We start from the raw sequence: 24,605 nt of genomic DNA, 5'->3' as shown, positions 1-24,605 counted from the left end.
GGCCAGAGGTGGATGAACGCAGTGCCCTTGTTTGGGTGTAGGGCCTGATCAGAGCCTGAAGGTACGGAGGTGCCGTTCCCCTCACAGCTCCATAGGCGAGCACCATGGTCTTGTAGCGGATGCGAGCTTCGACTGGAAGCCAGTGGAGAGAGCGGAGGAGCGGGGTGACGTGAGAGAACTTGGGAAGGTTGAACACCAGATGGGCTGCGGCGTTCTGGATGAGTTGTAGGGGTTTAATGGCACAAGCAGGGAGCCCAGCCAACAACGACTTGCAGTAATCCAGACGGGAGATGACAAGTGCCTGGATTAGGACCTGCGCGCTTCCTGTGTGAGGCAGGGTCGTACTCTGCGAATGTTGTAGAGCATGAACCTACAGGATGTTACTGTTGAAATGGTTGTTGACATGCTTAACAATCCTAAGGGTGCAGTGTTTCAGAATGATATAGATCAAGTTTAATGGGGTAGGGGAGTTGTGGAGGGGTTTGGGGGGGAGGGGAGGGTGTGGTAGAAGTTAGTAGGGATTTATTTGTTTTTTATTTTATTTTCATGGTAGTACAGAATTGGGCAGATCATAATTGATTGTACATTCCAGCACAGTAAGTGGCGGCATGCACTTAAACGATTGTTTGCGGACCTCCATGATATCATAGAAGAAGAAGAAGAAGAAGATGCCGGCGGCGGAAGGGGGAGTGCTGGTTGATGGCCGTTGAGTGAAGTCGGTGAGAATGAATGAAAGACAGTTACAGCGGGAAATGGAGCAAAAATAGCAAAAGTTGTAAATCACTTTATTGTAGGAGTGCGATTCATCAACAACAATGTATTTCTGGGAGATCAATTTGAGGTCATGAAGATGGTTAAGGAGGCATTAGGAAAGGTAGAGCCAGTCAGAGTGACCAGGAATATTTTTTTAAATTTCCTGCTTCTCGAGAGAGGAGAAGGAGAAGGCATTGTGGCTCTCTAAATGATCAGGATCTGAAGTGTAGTTTTGATTTTTGTGTGAAGCTGGGATACATAAGCGTTTGTGAATAAACCTTTGCAGTGTCGAATTGCAAAAGGTATGGTCATGTATCAAGTCTATACCAATGGAAGAAATATGTTTGTAAAAAGGTGATGATCTACAGTGTTGCAATTGTGGTGGAAATCACATTGCTGAATTCCTGGAGTTCCCTGCTATGGTGGAGGAGTTTGAAGTAGCATGAATCCGAGCTGTACAGCAGGTATCTTACACAGGGGCGCAGGAAATTGTTGAAGGAGCGAGTGGAGCTGAGGAAACTATGGCAGTGGATGCCTGGCAGCCAGTTGAGATTCAGAATGTCATTCATCAGTTGAAGGATACAGATACATTGATAGTGGATTTTATGATGTTTATTGTTCAAGTGATTAATTGAACTGCCCGAACGAGCAAGAAGTCCAAGAAGCTGTACATAATTGTATCTGCAGCTGCAAGGTGTTTGGGTATTCAGGAATTAACAGCTGAAACATAGCAGGGAATATTGACTGAAGATGATCCCCTCCCAGGCCCCTGAGCCTGTGTAGGGGTGTGATTTGGATTGGACTATGACTGAAGGTGTGGGATGTTTTTTATTTATTTATCTATTTTTGTTTATTTGTATGATGATGTATTGGCCACAACTGTATATAGCAACAAAAGAGTTCCCCCAAAATTTTAATCCATTTTGGGGATAACCCTTTTTTATTGTTATTTATGTAACCTTTATGAAGAATGTTTCAATAAAGAGTATTTTCAAACTCAAAGGTTCTGACACTAAGCCGTACGCAAGTCTTTCACAGGACACTGTCACTAGCCAGTGACTAGTCATATATATCATGTAATAGCATAATACAAACCACACCCCAAAGTATTTGCATTCTAATGCTAATGAAGCGCCAGCCCTACATTTTTATTATCACTAGAAGAGGAAAGAACCCTTTTATGAACTGCAAAGAACCATTTGAACTATTGAAGGGCGAAGAGGGTGAGATGGCTGCATGTGACAAATGCAACGAATGGTTCCATCTACAGTGCCTAAAGTTGAAGCGTCTCCCAGCAAAGAAAACGTGGTATTGCAGAAAATGCAAGAAAATTAAATAGTCAAATCGATCTAGAAGTGCAATGCCTCAGGAAAGTGCAACCCTGAAAACATGACTGAAAGTATCCCCTCAGAAAGTATCCCCTTGACTTATTCCACATTTTTGCATTACAGCCTGAATTCAAAATGGGATAATAGATACTTTTTTTCTCAACCATCTACACACAAAGCAACATATTGACAAAGTGAAAACATGTTTTTTAGACATTTTTGCAAATGTATTGAAAATTAAATAGACAAATACTCATTTACATAAGTATTCACACCCTGAGTCGATAGTTTGTATAATCACCTTTGGCAGGGATTACAACTGTGAGTCTTTCTGGGTAAGTCTCAAAGAGCTTTCCACACTTGCATTGTGCAACATTGGCCCAATATTATTTTCAAAATTCTTCAAACTCTGTCAAAACCATTTTCTGTCACTCCCTGATCTGATCTTTGTGTCTCCACCCCCAACCAGGTGTCTCCCATCTCCCCTCATTATCTCGGCAGCAGGTAGCCTAGTGGTTAGAGCGTTGGGCCAGTAACTGAAAGGTTACTAGATTGAATCCCCAAGCTGACAAGGTAAAAATCTGTCGTTCTTCCCCTGAACAAGGCAGTTAACCCACTGTTCCTAGGCCGTCATTGTAAATACGAATTTGTTCTTAACTGACTTGCCTAGCAAAATAAAAAATCCCCTGTGTATTTCTACCTGCGTTTAGGTATGTATGCTGCCAATTCGTCTTCTCCCTTCCAGTGTGTTCACTGTACTCTAGTGTTTGTTTTTCCTAGTCTTCCCAGTTCTGACCTTTCTGCCTGTCCTGACCCTGATTGCCGTCCTGTACCTGGCTGATTCTGATTTGGATTACGACTCTTTGCCTGCTTTGACGTACCTTTTGCCTGCCACTTGTACTATAATACACTCTGACACTGGTACTATTTGCCTCCTGTGTCTGCATCTGGATCTTAGCCTGAGCCTTGATATACTATTTAGCGCTATCCATATACAGTTCCTTCGGAAAGTATTCAGACCCCTTGACTTTTTCCACATTTTGTTACGTCACAGCCTTATTCTAAAATTGACTAAATTATTATTTGTCCTCAGCCATCCACACACTACCCCATAATGACAAAGCGAAAAACAAATACCTTATTTACATAAGTATTCAGACAGTTTGCTATGACAGTCAAAATTGAGCTCAGGTGCATCCTGTTTCCATTGATCATACTTGAGTTTCTACAACTTGATTGGAGTCCACCTGTGGTAAATTCAATTGATTGGACATAATTTGGAAAGGCACACACCTGGTTATATAATATCTCAGTTGACAGTGCATGTCAGAGCAAGAACTAAGCCATTAGGTCAAATAAATTGTCTGTAGAGCTTCGAGACAGGATTGTGTCGAGGCACAGATCTGGCAAACGGTACCAAATCATGTCTGCAGTATTGAAGGTCCCCAAGAACACTGTGGCCTCCATTTTTTTCACCTTTATTTACCTTGGCAAATTAAGATGAAATTCTTATTTTACAAGGCCTACTCCGGCCAAACCTTCCCCTAACCCGGACAACGCTGGGCCAATTGTGAGTCGCCCTATGATAAAATATATTTTGATTTGTTTAACACTTTTTTGGTTACTATATGATTCCATATGTATTCCATAGTTATGATGTCTTCACTATTATTCTACAATGTAGAAAATAGTACAAATAAAGAAAAACTCTTGTGTCCAAACTTTTGACTTTTACTATAAATTGAATATTTTCTTGTATTTTACATTTTAAGAGGTCTGGGGGGGCTGATGTCAATGTTTTAGGATTTTTCTGGGCCAGACGAGTAAAACGGTACCTTGCAGTTCGATCTACTGTACACATGGAACTCCCTCTATAGCTCTTGACATCACAAGCTAAGCCAATGAAAATTTTAGCTAGGTCACCCATGGTACAAGTCAGTATTCCACGTCCATCCATGTCTGAGGACTTCGGGAGATGACTTGGAAACCGGCCACTAGGGCAACAGAGAGCGCCGTTACCTTCAAGTAGGTTTTTGTTGTGCTAGGGTGTTGTGGACAGGGATGGTGGATAGACAAAGGCATCTGCCTTTGGTGATAATGGTTGAATCCAGTGATAAAGTTGTTTTTGAGATTTTTGTTTTAAGCCTCTCCAAAACCTTAACCCTTACCTTAACCATTCATAATTAATGCCTAACCTTAAGATTTCGGAGTTAGAGACTAAACTTAACCAAACAACTTCAACTTTTGACATTTGATAAATATGGATGAATGTCTAATTTTGGTGTGAGCCTGAGAGCTTGTTGGAAAATTTAGCAGCGGCTCTTATAACTCTAGATCATGTAGTAGCGTTTACATCCACGGGATGGCAGTATAATACACATCACTGAAAGCACAGCAGCAAGCTGAAACCAGCCATATGTCAAACATACTGTATGTCAGACTTCTAGTTTTTGATTCAATCAATTAAAAATCAAAACTGTTTAAACAGCCTAGTGCACAATTTCAGGGACTAGGATTTTTGTCAGCTCAAGAGGTTAAGTCCCTGCATCCTTAAGAGGTTTGTGAGGTTTGTTAGAGTTACAAGTCCCAATGACTGCATGGATTCTTCATGTTTCAATGCCTGTCATCTTCTATCAAATAATCATTCCACAAAGCTACTTGAAAATATAATGCTTGGATGGGAGAAATGTGTATTCAGCCCAATTACATAGAATAAAGTACCTTACTCCATAGATCAGAGGTTCCCAAACTTTTCTGACTCAGGCCTCCCTTCCAGCATTGGGGAACATCCCACGTGCCATGTCTATTTCTATGGGCACAAGCACCGTTCATGACACAAACTGTTCACACCCTACTTGTTGGCGGAGATACATTTTTTTATAGCTTATTTCCTGCAATTCTACACATTCTGTCAGGGGTTGCAGAGAAAATGTTGCAGTTTAAAAGCTCATTTTCTTGCAATTCTATACATTTTGCCATGTCTAATGTTTATTCATGTGATATTTGAGTAAATCAAACATTACAACAAAATCTATGGGCAAAAAAACCAAGCTAAAAATGTTAGATGACATGGGCTAGATGAGTTGATCTGGACATTTCTGACAAGACATAAATAGCTCTCTAAGGTATACAATGACTGGCATGAAAAGATGAAAACTGATGATGATCTTGTGCAATCTGCAATGACAAACTTCAAGAGTAAGTTGAAAGCAGGACTGAGTTCCCCCAAAAATTATAATACTTACATCATGATTTTCTTTTATGAATCACACACACCGTAGGGTCACTGAGACTTGCCACGCCCCTGTAGCCTTAACCTCTCTTGGGTAAGGGGCAGTATTTTCACAGCCGGATGAAAAACGTACACAAATTAAATGGCCTACTACTCGGGCCCAGGAACAGGAATATGCATATTATTATTATATTTGGATAGAAAACACTCTGAAGTTTCTAAACCTGTTTGAATGATGTCTGTGAGTATAATAGAACTCATATGGCAGGCAAAAACCTGAGAAACATCCTACCAGGAAGTGGGAAATCTGATGCTGGTTCTGATGCTATTCAAGTCTTTGCCGATCTAACACACAGTGACTTAGGGTTCATTTTGCACTTCCTAAGGCTTCCACTAGATGTCAACAGTCTTTAGAACCTTGTTTCAGGCTTTTGCAGTGAACAGAGAGCGAACAAGAAGGCCGGGGAGTTGGTGACTCAGGGAAGGACATTCGTTTTTTGGCGCATTGACATGAGGAGGTAGCTGTGTTCCAAAACGTTTTTCAAGACATTGGGATTGTCCGGTTGGAATATTATTGAAGTGTTATGTTAACCTGTTATGGATAGGGGGCAGTATTTTCACGGCCGGATAAAAAACATACCCGATTTAATCTGATTATTACTCCTGCCCAGAAACTAGAATATGCATATAATTATTAGCTTTGGATGGAAAACACTCCAAAGTTTCTAAAACTGTTTGAGTGGTCTCTGTGAGTATAACAGAACTCATTTGGCAGGCCAAAACCTGAGAAGATTCTGTACAGGAAGTACCCTGTCTGACCATTTCTTGGCCTTCTTGATTATCTCTATCCAAAACAGGGGATCTCTGATGTTACGTGACACTTCCTACGGCTCCCATGGGCTCTCTAAAGCCGCCAGAAAGTGGAATTGGGTGTCTGCTGTCTCTGGGCAAAGAACAGCAGCAAAATTTGTTAGTGGCTTTGCAGGCCCTGGCTGAAAAACATTAGCGCGTTTGGATAGTGGCCGGTCAGAGTACTACGAGACTGAGGCTCGTGCACGAGTCGACTCCTTGTTTACTTTCTCTCTCTTTGAACGAAAACAACCACTCCCGGTCGGAATATTATCGCTTTTTTACGAGAAAAATGGCCTAAAAATTGATTTTAAACAGCGGTTGACATGCTTCGAAGTACGGTAATGGAATATTTAGAATTTTTTTGTCACGAAACGCGTCGGGCGCGTAACCCTTCGTCACCCTTGGATAGTGTCTTGAATGCACGAACAAAACGCCGCTATTTGGATATAACTATGGATTATTTTAAACCAAACCAACATTTGTTATTGAAGTAGCAGTCCTGGGAGTGCATTCTGACGAAGAACACCAAAGGTAATCAAACTTTTCTAATAGTAAATCGGAGTTTGGTGAGGGTCAAACTTGGTGGGTGTCAAAATAGCTAGCCGTGATGGCTGGGCTATCTACTCAGAATATTGCAAAATGTGCTTTCACCGAAAAGCTATTTTCAAATTGGACACCTCGATTGAGCAAAGGAGTTCTGTATCTATAATTCTTAAAATAATTGTTATGTTTTTTTGTGAACGTTTATCGTGAGTAATTTAGTAAATTCACCGGAAGTGTTCGGTGGGAATGCTAGTTCTGAACGTCACATGCTAATGTAAAAAGCTGGTTTTTGATATAAATATGAACTTGATTGAACAAAACATGCATGTATTGTATAACATAATGTCCTAGGTGTGTCATCTGATGAAGATCATCAAAGGTTAGTGCTGCATTTAGCTGTGGTTTTGTTTTTTGTGACATTATATGCTAGCTTGAAAAATGGGTGTCTGATTATTTCTGGCTGGGTACTCTGCTGACATAATCTAATGTTTTGCTTTCGCTGTAAAGCCTTTTTGAAATCAGACAGTGTGGTTAGATAAAGGAGAGTCTTGTCTTTAAAATGGTGTAAAATAGTCATATGTTTGAAAAATTGAAGTTTTGGGTTTTTTGAGGAATTTGTAATTCGCGCCACGCCTATCATTGGATATTGGAGCAGGTGTTCCGCTAGCGGAACGTCTAGATGTAAGAGGTTAAAAAGGCCCAAAAGATTGATGCTATACAACGTTTGACATGTTTCAACGAACGTAAATAGAACTTTTTAAAAACTTTTCATCGTGACATTTTGGCCGCGCTTCCTACATTTGGAGTAGTTTACTGAACGTGCAAACAACAAGGAGATATTTGGACATAAATTATGGACTTTATCGAACAAAACAACATTTATTGTGGACCTGGGATTTCTGGAAGTGCCTTCTGATGAAGATCATCAAAGGTAAGTGAATATTTCTAATGCTATTTATGATTTTAGATGACTCCATAATGGTGGGTATCTGTATTGCTTGATGTCTTTTTCTGAGCGCAGTACTCAGATTATTGCAAAGTGTGCTTTCCCCGTGAAGCTTTTTTTGAAATCTGTCACAGTGGTTGCATAATGGAGATGTTCATCTATAATTCTTTGAATAACAGTTTAATATTTTATCAACGTTTATGATGAGTATTTTTGTAAAATGCTGTGCTGATTCATCGGCAGTATTGGAGGCGAAATATTTTCTGAACATCACACGGCAATGTAAAATGATGTTTTTGGATATAAATATGGAATTGATCGAACAAAAAATGCATGTATTGTGTAACATGATGTCCTAGGAGTGTCATCTGATGAAGATCGTCAAAGGTTAGTGCATAATTTTAGTTGGTTTTCTGGTTTTTGTGACGCCTGTCCTTTCTAGGAAAATGGCTGTGTGGTTTTTCTTGTGTTGGAACTGTCCTAACATAATCTAACTTCATGCTTTCGCCGTAAAGCCTTTTGAAGTCGGACAATGTGGTTACATTAAGGAGACGTGTATCTTTAAAATGGTGTAAAATAGTCGTATGTTTGAGAACTTTGAATTATGACATTTTGTGGTTTTGAATTTGGCGCTCTGATTTTTCACTGGCTGTCCCCAAGAGAGGTTAATGAGGAATTTCACCCTGGCTCTGCCACAGCATACAGTCATAACTTTATTAACAACATAATGTTTTTATCATAAACATCACAATTATCCAAACCACAAGCTAGAACTAGCACATTTTAATTTCATTGATAGAATCTGTGAAGTTTCACTCCCTATGTCTTCATCTGCTCATAGTGTACCACAAGGTAGAGGGGGCATGCCCACAAACTTGAATAATGATTCTTCCAGTGGTGCGATACCATCTGTTTTTTTCCTTCACAACAAAACAGAAGATTCTTAATTAGGTTACCTCTAACATTAGATAGCTTGCTAGCCTAGCTGGATTAGCTTGTTAAGTTAGCTAGCTAATGTTACAGTCCTGAAAGCCATCAGCTAAATCATATATTTTGGTATATACATACATTGTCAAACAATTTCTCTTATGCCATGCTAGGCACTGCTAGACTGGTAGCTACCTTCAGCAGAGTAAACCTGTTTGTTTGTTTGTTTGTTCTATCTTTGACTGATGTTAGCTAACGTATGCTAGCTAATGTTACTCTTCTTTGGAATCAGAATTTGGTAGCCATCTATTCCACCCTTGTCTGGAAAACACTCCGTTACAAAAAATTTAAATGTCTATATTGCTACGTCACTCTCTGTTTGTGTGTTGGGAGCAATGATTAAAGTATGTAAATCGTATATGGTTGGTTTTCAGCAATCTTGCTGCCAATTTAGTGACGCTCATTAGCTAACAGTAAGCTGACAATATTGACATTTCCATGTTAGGTAAGCTTAGCTAGCCAGTCTAACATAGATCAATACAAAATTGTGTATTGTTCTGTATTTTTGTTCCATTGTAGGAGGTACTGAATCTGATAACATGTGCTTCCAACCCATAGCTCTGCACAAGGTGAAGGTACGTTGGCCAAAATATTTACAAGCTGATGGCTAACATAGCTCAATTTACAGTAAGCATGGTATAAATATGAATTGCGTAGTGTTTGTATGCTTTGTGTTATGGGGTTACAGGTGGTTAGAGGTAGCCTGAAGACCACAGAGTACCTTCTAGAAAACAGTAGACAGAGGTTTAATCCTAGACACATGAAAGGTGGGATGTATACGGAGGGTGCGGGGCAACAAAAGACAAACAGCAGAGGGGCTAAGAATCTTAGAGATGGAAAAAGGGCAGATAAAATGGGGGGAAAGTTTACGGGACTTCAGCCGGAGGGGCAGATCTCGAGTGGACAACCAAACCCTCTGCCCGAGACGATAGTGGGGAGCAGGGGTCCAGTGGCAGTCCGCCTATCGCCGAAACCTGGAGGTGGTCTTGAGAAGAGTGGACTGGGCTCTCTTCCAGGTACGGCAACAGCGGCTGATGAACACCTGGGCCGAGGGTATGCTGACCTCTTGCTCAAGGAAGAATGGGGGCTGATATCCCATGGAACACTTGAAAGGCAAGAGACCAGATGCCGAGCAGGGAAGGGTATTGCAGGCTTCTATTCCAACCACACGAGTTGCTGGCTCCAGGTGGTGGGGTTGGTGGGGTTGGTGGAGACGAGGCAATGAAGAGCCATCTCCAGGTCCTGATTGGCTTGCTCTGACTGGCCGTTAGCCTGGGGGTGAAAACTGGAGGACAGGCTGGCCGATGGCCCAATGAGGGTGCAGAAGGCCTTCCAGAACCAGGATGAGAACTGAGGACTGTGATCGGCGACCATGTCCACCGTAAGTCCATGGATTCAGATGTCGCGCTGCACCATGAGCTGGGCCGTCTCCTTGGCTGAGGGTAACTTGGGAAAGCGAATGAAATGGGCGGCTTTGGAAAACCTATTCACCACTGTAAGGATAGTGGTGTTGCCATCTGATGGAGGGAGGCCAGTGACGAAGTCCAGGGATATATGAGACCAGGGCGGTGAGAAACAGGGAGTGGTTGAAGGAGATCAACCAGAGCTTACCGCAAAGTCTTATCTGAGCATAAACTGTGCAGGCGGCGACGAACGCGGAGACGTCAGGCACCATGGTGCGCCACCAAAAATGTTGTGGTACAAAGGTCAGGGTCCAAAGGGATCCAGGATGGCAGGCAAGTCTGGAGGAATGAACCCATTCCAGGACCGGGGAACGGGCAGAGTCCGGGACAAACATCTGGTTAGCCGGGCCCCCCTCCTGGGGTCCGACTGGGTACGCTGCGACTCATGGACCTGGTTCTCTTTACCCCAGATGAGTGCAGCCACTAAACAAGAGGTAGGGAGGATGGTCTCGAGGTCCGAAGGTGTAGCAGCGGGGCCTCCATTCCTCCAACGCGATCATGAACATGATTAGTTCTTGATTGCCCACGTCGTAGTTCCTCTCAGCGTGGTTAAGACAATGGGAAAGGAAAGAGCAGGGATGCAGCTTTTGGTCCTGGGAAGAACGCTGGGACAGGATGGCCACCACTCCGACGTCCGAGGCGTCTACCTCCACCACGAACTGACAGGACGGGTCCAGATGGACTAAGATGGGAGCTGTAGTGAACCGATGCTTGAGGTTCGAGAATACCCAGTCAGCTACTGGAGACCACGTGAACGGAACCTTGGGAGAGGTGAGTGCTGAGAGGGGGGAAGCCAGGGTGCTATAACCCCGGATAAAGCGGCGATAGAAATTAGACCCCAGGAAACATTGCCGCTTCACTCTGCATGTGGGTTGAGGCAATCCACCTCCACTCTCACCTTGTCAGAGTCAGCAATGACATACCCTAGAAAGGAGATGGTGGAGCAATGGAATTCACATTTTTCTGCTTTAACAAAAAGCTGGTTCTCCAGGAGACGCTGAATGACCTGTCGGACGTAGAGGATGTGTTCTTGAGCTGACCCGGATAAAAACAAGGATGACGTGAAGGTAGACAAACACAAACCAGTTCAACATATCACAGAGCACATCGTTGACCAGAGCCTGGAACACTGCGGGAGCATTGGTCAGTCCGAATGTTCAAAGCTGTCTTCCATTCATCTCCTTCCCGTATCCGAACCAGAAAGTAGGCGTTCCAAAGGTCCAACTTTGAGAAGGTGTTCGCCCCCTGGAGAGCCTCAAAAGCAGAGGAGATGAGTGGTAGAGGGTAACAGTTTTTAAACGGGATGTCATTAAGGCCCCAGTAGTCGATACACAGGTGCAGGGTTTTTTCTTTCTCCGCAAAAAAAGAACCCTGTACCGGCGGGAGAGGCAGATGGATGAATACTCCCTGCAGTAAGAGAGTCCTCAATGTGCCTCTCCATGGTCTTGATCTCCGGACCCAACAGGGAATAAAGCCTGGAGAAGGTTGAAAGCGCAGTCGTAGGGTTGATGCGGAGGGAGAGATGAAGCGCGGGTCTTATTGAAAACCTCCCGGGGGTCCTGGTACTCCACAGGAATGGCAGAGAGATCCGAGGCTTCTCCCAAGCCCGCAGGAAGACGTTCTGACTTCAGACAATGCACGTGGCAGAACGGGCTCCAACCCATTATAGAATCAGTAGCCCAGTCGATCAGAGGATTGTGTCCCTGGAGCCATGAAATCCCCAAAACCGCGGGTGCATGAGGGGATTCAATGAGCAGGACTCATAGACTCACTGTGATTTCCTGACACACTCAGGTTAATGGGGAGGGTTGTGTGGGGATCCCAGCTCCGAACCCAGGATAGCGTCCATAAAGCTCTCGTCGGCCCCAGAGTCAATGAGCACCCGGAGAGATTTGGGCTGATCATCCCACAACAGGATAGCATGAACAGGGGTACAAGAAATGGAAGATGGGAAACGTACTAGTACCTACTTGATGAGCCTGGTCTTTTAATGGCAGGTAGATATGTAATGTCCTGTTCCACAATAGACAGTTCTTGGTACTCAGTCTGTGTAAGCGTTCAGCATGAGACAATCTGGCCCTGCCCCGTTGCATGTGCTCCGGAGGAAGCGAGTCGACAGCCCTGTGTGTTTCCCGAAAGAACTCAGGTGACATCGGCTCTTCCCGGGAACTTCTGAGATTCCTCAGAGGCAAGGTGGGCGCCGTGGATGAGCGAGTGTGACCGGAATTAGCAACAGACAAACAGAAAACGCAGGCATTAGTACACAGGAGATAAATGGGGAAAACGGGAAACACCTGGTGGGGGGTGGAGACAAGCACAAGACAGGTGATACTGGTAACAACACATCCGCCACGCTGATCCTCAACACAGGGGCCCCTCAGGGGTGCGTGCTCAGTCCTCTCTTGTACTCCCTGTTCACTCATGACTGCTTGGCCAGGCATGACTCCAACACCATCATTAAGTTTGCCGATGACACAACAGTGGTAGGCCTGATCACCAACAACGACAAGACAGCCTGTAGGGAGGAGGTCAGAGAACTGGTCGTGTGGTGCAAGGACAACAACCTCACCCTCAACGTGATCAAGACAAAGGAGATGATTGTGGACTACATGAAAAAGAGGACCGAGTAGGCCCCCATTCTCATCTATGGGGCTGTAGTGGAGCAGGTTGAGAGTTTCAAGAGCCTTGGTATCCACATCACCAATGAACTATCATGGTCCAAACACACCAACACAGTCGTGAAGAGGGCACGACAAAACCTATTCCCCCTCAGGAGACTGAAAAGATTTGGCATGGGTCCCCAGATCCTCAAAAAGTTCTACAGCTGCACCATCAAGAGCATCCTGACCGGTTGCATCACTGCCTGGTATGGTAACTGCTCAACATCTGACCATAAGGTGCGATAGAGGGTAATGTGTACGGCTCAGTACATCACTGGGGTCAAGCTTCCTATCATCCAGGACCTATATACTAGGCGGTGTTTGAGGAAAGCCCAAAAACTTATCATAGACTCCAGTCACCCAAGTCATAGACTGTTTTCTCTGCTACTGCACGGAAAACGGTACCAGAGCGCCAGTCTAAGACCAAAAGGCTCCTTAACAGCTTCTACCCCCAAGCCATAATACTGCTGAACAATTAATCAAATGGCTACCGGATTATTTACACTTCTGCTACTATTGGGGATTTTCCAGTACATGTGTTATGCATTTCAGAGTAGTAAGCAGAATCAATATATGGTTAACCATTAGACATGTGTAAGCAGAATGTAAGCAGAATCCATGTGAATGTGCAAAGCTGGATCAATATAGGCCTAACCATTCTGGGTCATGCCTGGTCTTGTGAAGGCCATTTGACATACACAATACTCAATCATTTATAGGCACCATAAGACATGTACGTGCATTAGGAGCATAGGTTTGTATTACTAAAGCACCATTAGACATGCACCTGCATTAGGAGTGTACATGTAAATGTCTCTTTATTTGTGTGTCATTGCTATGGTTACGCCACCAATAGAATCTATGCCCTAATGTCTGTGCCAATAAGAAAATGGAAACTAAGCTAAAATGAGTGCAAGGCAAAAAGATAATGGTGGCCAAAACCAAATGGGTTGAATCATTAACATAAGGAGGAGAAACTATGTATGTGATGTAAGGATGAAAACTGTATAAAAGGTGTGTGCCGATGCTGGAAAGGCAGTTGATCCATGGACCAGCTCAGCTTGTTACTTTGTAATAAAGTCTATTTGAATTCACAAGTTCCGGTATCTGAGAAATATTATTGAGCAAATATTTCTACGACACTACTCGCTGTTTATTATCTATGCATAGTCAGTTCACCCCTAACCACCTACACCCCTGCCGGTACCCACTGTATATAGCAGTGGGTACCGGCATTTATATAACCCACTGTATATCATTATTGTTATTTTGTGTTAAATTTTTATAATTTTTTACTTTAGTTTATTTGGTAAATATTTTCTTACCTCTTTCTTGAACTGCACTGTTGGTTAGGCTTGTAAGTAAGCATTTCACAGTAAGGTCTTCACATGTTGTATTCTGCGCATGTGACAAATAAAGTTTGATTTGATTTGACAGGAACTGGCTGGCATGTTTACGGACATATTCATTCCCTCCCTATCCCAGTCTGCAGTCCCCACTTGCTTCAAGATGTCCACCATTGTTCCTGTACCCAAGAAAGCAAAGGTAACTGAACTAAATGACTATCGCCTGTAGCACTCACTTCTGTCATCATGAAGTGCTTTGAGAGGCTAGTTAAGCATATCACCTTTACTTTACCTAGACCTAATTCAATTTTCATACCTCCCCAATAGATCCACAGACGATGCAATCAACATCGCATTGCCCTATCCCATCTGGATAAGAGGAATACCTATGTAAGAATGCTGTTCATTGACTACAGTTCAGCCTTCAACACCATAGTACCCTCAACATTAAGCTTGGGGCCCTGGGTCTGAACTCCGTCCCGTGTAACTGGGTCCTGGACCTCCTGACAGGCTGCCCCCAGGTGGTGAAGGTAGGAAACAACACCTCCACTTCGCTGATCCTCAACACAGGTGCCTCACAAGTGTGCGTGCTCAGCCCCCTCCTGTACTCCCTGTTCACCCATGACTGCGTGACCACGCATGCCTCCAACTCAATCATCAAGTTTGCAGACGACACAACAGTTGTAGGCCTGATTACCAACAATGACGAGACAGACTACAGGGAGGAGGTGATGGCCCTGGCAAAGTGGTGCCAGGGAAATAACCTCTCCCTCAATGTCTGCAAAACAAAGGAGCTGATCGTGGACTTCAGGAAACAGCAGAGAGAGCACACCCCTATCCACATCAACGGGACCGCAGTGGGAGGCTGGAGGATGAAGACATTTGGTTTGACCCCTAAGACCCTCACAAACTTTTACAGATGCACAATTGAGAGCATCCTATCGGGCTGTATCACCGCCTGGTACGGCACGCAACCTAAAGGCTCTCCAGAGGGTGGTGCGGTCCGCCCAACGCATCACCAGGGGCACATTAACTGCACTTCAGGACACCTACTGTACAGCACTCGATGTCACAAGAAGGCCAAAAAGATCATGAAGGACATCAACCACCCAAGCCATGGACTGTTCACCACCCCAGAAGGCGAGGTCAGTACAGGTGCATCAAAGCGGGGACCAAGAGCCTGAAAAACTGCTTCTATCTCAAGGCCATCAGACTGTTAAATAGCCATCACTGGCCGGCTACCACCCGGTTACTCAACCCTGCACCTTAGAGGCTGCTGCACAATATACATAGACATGGAATCACTGGTCACTTTAATAATGTTTGCATACTGCTTTACTAATTTCATATGTATATACTGTATTCCATTCTACTGTATTTTAGTCAATGCCACTGACATTGCGCCTTGTAATATTTATGAACTCCATTCTTTTACTTTAGATTTGTGTGTATCGTTGTGAATTGTTAGATATTACTGCACTGTTGGAGCTAGGAACATAAGCATTTCGCTACTCCCGCAATAATATCTGCTAAATATGTGTATGTGACCAATAACATTTGATTTTGATTTGACATGATTACTGCGTACAATAGCTGCAGGATCAACAGAGGCATTCAGGGCAGTTAGAGGGACATAAATTAGGTTACTTACATTGGGTCTTCCTTCCAACGCCCCTGGGATAATGTACATTTGCGGAATCATTATGACAACTCAGCGACACAATGGTAGCGATTAACTGAGCTGGGCTTGGGTCATTGATAATTCATTGTCTCAGTGCTGCCTGTAATGCTGTGAAAGAGTCCAGAAACCCATCCTCTGTTTCCAGAAGGTATCAAAATTGTCAATAGATGTTATACCCACAGAGCTGCAATAGTCTCATACCCAGTTATGGAGGGCTAAAGGTTGCTGAAACGTTCAATGCCACGATTTAAGGAGGGCACCTGGCCAGATATTATGGGGCATTTGTTGGTGTCAAGCAGAGACCCAATCAGTTCTTTCAAATCCATCTTCAGCTGTTCTGAGCTGCCCTTCATAATGTCATTGAATCCCACATGAACTATGATAGACTCAATTTCCTGATGCTGGTTTAAAATATTTGGGAGCAGCTTGTTGATGTCCTGTACTCGTGCTCCTGGATTGCAGAACATTTTTGCTGCACATTTCTCACCATTGAATTACCCAATAGAACAACTGGAGAAGGGGATGGAGAAATCCCCCCATTCCTACCTCTCACACAATTTGTTGAACCTTTCACAACCCCACGAGAAGCAGGATAGCGTACGCCTGCTGCTCCCAGCGATAGGTTCAAACCTCCCACAGCAGGCATTGCCCCGTCAGATCCAGAGAGAGGGAAAGAAGCCAAACTTCTTTCCCTGGAGTCAGCATAGTTGGAGTCAGCACAGCCATCGCAGACACAGGCAATCCCAGCGATGAAGGCACAGGTAGATCAGGTACGAGTGCAGCGAAGCTATTCCTTATGTCAATCTGCTTCGACCCCCCTCGCAGTCACTCTCGTTCACTTAGCAGCATGCCGCTGCCTTTGATTTCCACTTGTGATATGGGAACAGCACTGACTGGAACAATCTTATTGTTCTCTGTCTGCTCCGCTACTAGATGGAGGAGGAGAAGCAGATGGAGATGACTTCCTTGGCAGGCAAGTTCCAGGTAGAACAGGACATTCGGAGAGGGACAGATGACAAGGCAGGGAAATATCCATCAGGCTCGAGCAGCGTCCAGCCACAGGTGTTGAGAACAAGTTCCAATTTGCACTTTTCTGATGAGTTCTTGCAGAATTGAGATTTACTTGCTAAGCATTGCCACCTCATTCCTGTAAACCTCTGCTAGCAAACAATTGCCGCATTGGAGCTCCATTACAACCCAGATAGCCAGCTAACTATCTGGCTAGTTGGTAGCAGGTATTGACACAAACACTTATAAATAATAAATAAATAAAACAACTTCGGAAACAACAGCCTGAAGCAACAGGTCGAGGCGCAGGAGGTATCAGAGTTCGTGACAGGAAATTATATATGACATAGGGCTTAGGTCAAAAGTAGTGTAGTGTATAGGGTGAAATTGAAATGCATCCAAGGTCAAAATCATAACCAATGTCAACACTGGTCAATGATGTTACATAGCTTACTAGTAATATTAGTTACTGTTGCTGATGTTACACGTTTGCTAACAAGTTACATACAGTGCCAGTCAAAAGTTTGGACAGTCATTCCAGGGTTTTTCTTTATTTTTACTATTTTCTACATTGTAGAATAATAGTGAATATTAACACATATGGAATCATGCAGTAACCAAAAAAAGTGTTAAATCAAAATATATTTTATATTTGAGATTCTTCAAAGTAGGCACCCATTGTCTTGATGACAGCTTTGCACACTCTTGACATTCTCTCAACCAGATTCATGAGGTGGAATGCATTTCAATTAACAGGTATGCCTTGTTAAAGATTAATTTGTGTAATTTATTTCCTTAATGCGTCTGAGCCAATCAATTGTGTTGTGACAAGGTAGGGGTGGTACTGTATATACAGAAGATAGCCCTATTTGGTAAAATATCAAGTCCATATTATGGCAAGAACAGCTCAAATAAGCAAAGAGAAACGTCAGTCCATTACTTTAAGACTTTGGAAGTTTCTTCAAGTGCAGTAACAAAAACTATCAAGCGCTATGATGAAACTGGCTCTCATAAGGACCGCCACAGGAAAGGAAGACCCAATGTTACCTCTGCTGCAAAGGATAAGTTCATTAGAGTTAACTGCACCTCAGATTGCAGCCCGAATAAATGCTTCACAGAGTTCAAGTAACAGACACATCTCAACATCAACTGTTCAGAGGAGATTGCATGAATCAGGCCTTCATGGTTGAATTGCTGCAAAGAAACCACTAAAGGACACTAATAAGAAGATACTGGCTTGGACCAAGAAACACAACCAATGGACATTAGACCGGTGTTCTTTGGTCTGATGAGTCCAAATTTGAGATTTTTGGTTCCAACTGCCATGTCTTTGCGAGACGCAGAGTAGGTGAACGGATTATCTACACATGTGTGGTTCCCACTGTGAAGCATGGAGGAGTAGGTGTGATGGTGTAGGGGTGCTTTGCTGGTGACACTGTGATTTATTTAGAATTCAAGGCACACTTAACCAGCGTGGCTACCACAGCATTCTGCAGCGATTTGCCATCCCATCTGGTTTGCGCTTAGTGGGACTATCATTTGTTTTTGAACAGGACAATGACCCAAAACACACCTCCAGGCTATGTAAGTGTCACGGCTGTCGTAGAAATGAGAGGACCAAGGTGCAGCGTGTGTGTTGTTCCACATTTTTATTTACACTGTGAAACTATGCAATACATAAATAAACTGAAAGACAAAAACAACAAACCGTGACACAGAGGTGAAACATACACAACTCAAAATTAATCACCCACAAAACCCAGGTGGAAAAACCCCTACTTAAGTATGATCTCCAATTAGAGGACCAGCTGCCAGCTGGACCAGGACCAGCTGCCTCTAATTGGACATCATCCCAAACAAAACCCCAACATAGAAATACAAAACTAGAACCTAAACATAGAAATAGAAAACATAGAGAGAGAAAAACCCTGTCACGCCCTGACCTACTCTACCATAGAAAATAACATATTTCTATGGTCAGGATGTGACAGTAAGGGCTTTTTGACCAAGGAGATTGATGGAGTGATAACCTGGCCTTCACAATCACCCGACCTCAACCGAATTGAGAGTTGGACCGCAGATTGAAGGAAAAGCAGCCAGCAAGTGCTCAGCATATGTGGGAACTGCTTCAAGACTGTTGGAAAAGCATTCATCATGAGCTGGTATAATGCCAAGAGAAAGCTGTGTTATTTCAGAGTTTTGATGTCTTCACTATAATTCTACAATGTAGAAAATTGTCAAAATAAAGAAAAACCCTTGAATGAGTAGGTGTGTCCAAACTTTTGACTGGTACTGTATGTGAGGTGTGGTACATAACAAGTTAGCAGGCACCAGGCTAACTAGTTAGCCAACTCCAGTCATGTGCTAACGTTTGCTGGTAAACCTAGGTTCAGGTAGCTGGATGTAGCTTGCTGTATAGCTAGTAGTTTACCATATCTATGACTAAAAAGAGAAGTGTTTTAACAATCAGATATAGCTACCGGTCGTTGTTTAGCTAGCTATCTAAGTTAGCAAACAGAAAAAGTAATTTGATTTCCCCCCACTGTAACAAAGTGGTATGTTAGCCATTAATACACAATATTGGTTGATAAAGTAAAGTAGGTGGCTTTCAGGAAAAATAACTTACTTAGCTAGGCACCATATTTGTCATCTGCCCTCTTGGTGCTGACATCAACTGTAGCTGAACTTTTATTGTTAGCTAAAACCAACTCTTTGTTTTGAATCCGCTTTGCTATATTCCGGGTTGAAACGTGTGGTTGAATGTCATTATGTAGCGAATAAATGCTCCATCGTTGAATTTGTGTTGATGAGAGGAATCACTTGAAGCCATTGCGTTTAGTCAGTTCTTTCCATTTTGCCCAAAGGATTGTTGTTAGAGTCCGCCTCCTTTTCAAAAAAGCCTGCCCAGCACGAAGCACCGCCCAACAGAAGTTGTAGTCTTTCAGAAACTGGAAAAAATGTGTCTGCTTGTATATTTAGCAATGAATCCGCTGATAGGAACATTGCTGAAAGATGTCCAATGGCTCTATCGAACAAGGACAACCATCTTCTCCCACAAAAACATATAGCCTTTGCGAAATGCCTCAAAGCAGAACTACATGTCTTTTTAGACCCCCCCCCCCCCCCCCCCCCCCCCCCCCACCACCACCTCAACACAACATTCGGTAGGACACTGGTCTCTTTGCCCCCTGACCAGTAGGTTATACAATAATCATTAACATTATCACCTTGATGCATCCCCATAGATTAATTCATTCCAATCTCCATAACATTACATTTTTTTACGTGAAACTATATTTTGTTTCAACTCGGGTATGGAGTATCTATGGCAATCCATACCAGATGAGCTTAATATTAGAAATATATAGCTGCCATGTGAATGAACTCACCAGGTGAGATCTTACTCGCTCCGGTAAGCCTATCTATCCCATCCACAGGACTTGAATGTCCCCCATCATGAATGTCCTCCACGTGCCCCCTCAGATTTGTCCAGTATAAAAAAGAACAGATTGGGAACCTATCTCCCAACCTCATAACTAGCTACAAAGAAGCCATTTCAGGCTATCAATCAAGTTAGAGTAGCTAGCTTGTCTAACTACAGTATGTTTACATCCATCCATGACTGAATGGTTTCTTGAACTCCTTTAGAAGTTTCAAGGAAGTTGTAACAATTTACTTAACCTTTTATTTGACAAATGAGCTCTGTTATTACAAATACAATTACAAAATTCAAAAAAGGAATACAAAACACAATCAAGAAAAACAAACACATTCTTCAGTAAATACTTTAGGTCCTCAATCAGCAGTCTGAATTTCCCTAGAGACGGGGTAGGGAACTCTGGTCCTAGAGTGCCGCAGACATTTTTTATTTAACCAACCTGGAAGAATGAACTGATCAATTAGCTCAGATGGTCAAGTGTGGTGCCTAGTTGAAACAAAATCCTGCGGTACCTGCAACACTCCAGGAACAGGGTTACCTACCCTTGCCCTAGAGGCACCAAAATATCATATTTTTGAGAATTGTTGAGATTATTCCACAAGTAGGGTACAAAAAGCTGATTTACTCTGTACAGACCAAAGGAAGGTTCTTTGCACTAGAGGATGGGGACACCGTGGCATTGTCAACCGTGATGGAGAGGTCTTCGAGTGGACAGGCCTTCCCAGGAGGGAATAATGAATTACAACCACTTTATGGTTGACAGGTGTGCAGTGACGTGTATTCGTGGCGGCCAAGGGGAGCCAGGCTTCCCCAAAAAATAAACCAAGACATTTTATTTTCTCTGTTTTATAATTTTCCTTCAATTCGCAAGAGCTGAATATATCTCACCACAGAAGGCATCTGAGCAAGCGAAACAGTGCCCCTAAGTCTCAGTATGTGTAACCCATGTATCTGCTGCTGTCTGGCCTAAAAGTTACAACATACACAGCCAGTAGCTTTGAAATCAATAGCAAAGGAAGCCATTGAGCATTTGGACTCTTTTGATAAAAAAAGTATAAAATAATAGCCAATCACCATTGAGCTCACCTGATTGAGCTCAACTGTGAATGGTCCTGGTGCACCATAAAAAAAAGTCTCAATGGAAGCCAATTTGGATTTGGCTTCACACCAATCACATCATATCAAAAGCAAAATGTAATTGACAGAAAAAACTTGATTTGTTGCAACTTGTTATGTTGCCCTCTGGTGGCTAGCTACCTAAAATTGTTCCTTTCCTAAATTAGCTACGGATGGAGTTAGGAATTTGGACTTGTGGTTTTACTTAATTCTTTGTACTGGCCAATGATTATAACGGCTATTCTGATCCAACCATAAATTCACACATTGTGCCTCTGGCCTGAGAGAATGGAAGTTCAATATTTCGCTAGATGTAGTAGGCTAATGTTAACTAACTGGCACATCGTTGCCCATGAAAGGAAGTTAGACTAGCAAGCAAGCATTTTAGCCAGGTAGCCTAGGACAACAAAACAAAAAAATGTGTACTGTATACCAGAGTCCTAGACCGTTTCGGCAACATGAAAGAGAGGAGAATGGCATTGGTGTTCCTTTACAAGTACGGGGAGTTTTTTCTACTTGCGCGTGCACGCACACACACACATACACACACACACACACACAAATCAGTATTATGGACAGCCACATCATATTTAGCTTACGTTGATTGGACTAAATAGTTTTTGGTATCTTTAAGTTTTCACTGTATTAGACTAAGCATAGGTGATTTGATAATGTTGAAATGTTGAAGTTGAAATGGTTCTGGAATAGAAGAGGCGGCTCCTGTTTCTTTGCTACTTGCAGCAACTCCGTGGTTTTAAATCAATGCTTAGTAGTCCGAAAATGTTGGAAACATCAACTTGCTTGACCATGCTGTAGGTCATGTTACTGTTAGTTACATGCAATATGCTTTGTGGACTTCACCGGACAGAGGTTGCTCTCCGGTTTTGTGATTTAAAAAAATGTGTGGATGAATTTATTCTGCAACTGTGTAACTGTTGCCTTCTTATTGTCTCGGCCTTAGAACTATGTATCACGGTGGCATTTGAACTAACAGGTCATAGAGCAAACAACACAATTATCATAACACATAGGTTGTAATATGGATTTTTCTCCCTGGCTTGCTTGGCTTCCCCAGTGATTTTACCCACGCACCGCTGTTCAGTTAGTCCTAAATCTAGACAAAATACAGACACGTGATTTTATAATTCTCTATGTTGTAGAGCAGTGGAAACCAAACTTTTTATAGTCCCATACCCCTTCAAACATTCAGTCTCCGGCTGCGTACCCCCTCTAGCATGATTACTTCCGGGGCCGACAGAGATGGCTGCTTCGCTTCGCGTTCTTAGGAAACTATGCAGTATTTTTTTTTTATGTATTATTTCTTGCATTGTTACCCTAGGAAATCTTAAGTTTCATTACATACAGCCGGGAGGAACTATTGGATATAAGAGCAACGTCAACTCACCAACATTACGACCAGGAATACAACTTTCCCGAAGCGGATCCTCTGTTTGGTCCACCACCCAGGACAATGGATCGGATCCCCGCCGGCGACCCAAAACAACAGCACCGCAGAAGGGGCAGACGGAGCAGTCTTCTGGTCAGGCTTCATAGACAGGCACATCGCGCACCGCTCCCGAGTATAATACTCGCCAATGTCCAGTCTCTAGACAACAAGGTAGACGAAATCCGAGCAAGGGTTGCCTTCCAGAGAGACATGAGAGATTGTAATGTTCTTTGTTTCATGGAAACATGGCTCACTCGGGACACGTTATCAGAGTCGGTACAGCCACCTGGTTTCTTCACACATCGCGCCAACAGAAACAAACATCTCTTTGAAAAGAAGAAGGATGGGGGTGTATGCCTTATGATTAACGAGACGTGGTGTGATCATAACAACATACAGGAACTCAAGTCCTTTTGTTCACCGGACCTAGAATTCCTTACAATCATATGCCGACCACATTATCTACCAAGAGAATGCTCTTCGATTATAATCACAGTCTGGTATATCCCCCCCAAGCAGACACATCGACAGCCCTGAAAGAACTTCATTGGACTCTATGTAAACTGGAAACCACATATCCTGAGGCTGTATTTATTGTAGCTGGGGATTTTAACAAGGCTAATCTGAAAACAAGGCTCTCTAAATTTTATCATCATATCGAATGCGCGACCCGTGCTGGCAAAACCCTGGATCATTGTTATTCTAACTTCCGCCATGCATACAAAGCCCTCCCCCACCCTCCTTTAGGAAAATCTGACCACGACTCCATTTTGTTGCTCCCAGCCTATAGACAGAAAGTAAAACAGGAAACGCCCGTGCTCAGGTCTGTTCAATGCTGGTCTGACCAATTGGATTCCACGCTTCAAGATTGCTTCGATCACGTGGACTGGGATATGTTGAGGGCTCTTCGATACTGCATGGTACTGTCTTTCCAAGCTAGTCGGAAGACTTCCAGTTTGGTGTGGCGCCATTTCCGTTCCAATTTTCTGGAAGCTTGCTTCAGAGCTCGTGTATTTTCTGTATACCAGGGAGCTAGTTTCTTATGACAAATGTTTTTAGGGGTGCAACTGCATCTAGGGTATTGCGCAAGGTTAAATTCAGTTCCTCGGTTAGGTGGTTAAACTCTCTAGGGTAGGGGGCAGTATTTTCACATCCGGATAAAAAATGTATCCGATTTAATCTGGTTATTACTCCTGCCCAGAAACTAGAATATGCATATAATTGTTTGATTTGGATAGAAACCCCCCTAAAGTTTCTAAAACTGTTTGAATGGTGTCTGTGAGTATAACAGAACTCATATGGCAGGCCAAAACCTGAGAAGATTCTATACATGAAGTGCCCTCTCTGACCATTTCTTGGCCTTCTATAGCCTCTTTATCGAAAACAGAGGATCTCTGCTGTAACGTGACATTTTCTAAGGCTCCCATGGGCTCTCAGAAGGCGCCAGAACGGGGAATGATGACTCTGCAGTCCCTGGCTGAAAAACAATAGCGCATTTGGAAAGTGGTCGATCTGAGAACAATGTAACGGGGGTGCGCGTGTGCACGTGAAGAGTCCATTTTCTTCTTTGAGTCTTTGAACGAAAACAAGTCTCCCGGTCGGAATATTATCGCTATTTTATGAGAAAAATCGCATAAAAATGTATTTTAAACAGCGTTTGACATGCTTCGAAGTATGTTAATAGAATATTTAGAATTTTTTTGTCACGACATGCGTCCGCGCGTCACCGTTCGGATAGGGACCTGAACGCACGGACAAAACAGAGGATATTTGAACATAACTATGGATTATTTTGAACCAAAAC

Source organism: Salmo salar, chromosome 11 (assembly GCF_965601325.2).
Source record: "Salmo salar chromosome 11, fSalSal1, whole genome shotgun sequence".
Classification (NCBI taxonomy): domain Eukaryota; kingdom Metazoa; phylum Chordata; class Actinopteri; order Salmoniformes; family Salmonidae; genus Salmo; species Salmo salar.
Note: the sequence above shows the minus strand (reverse complement) of the source record.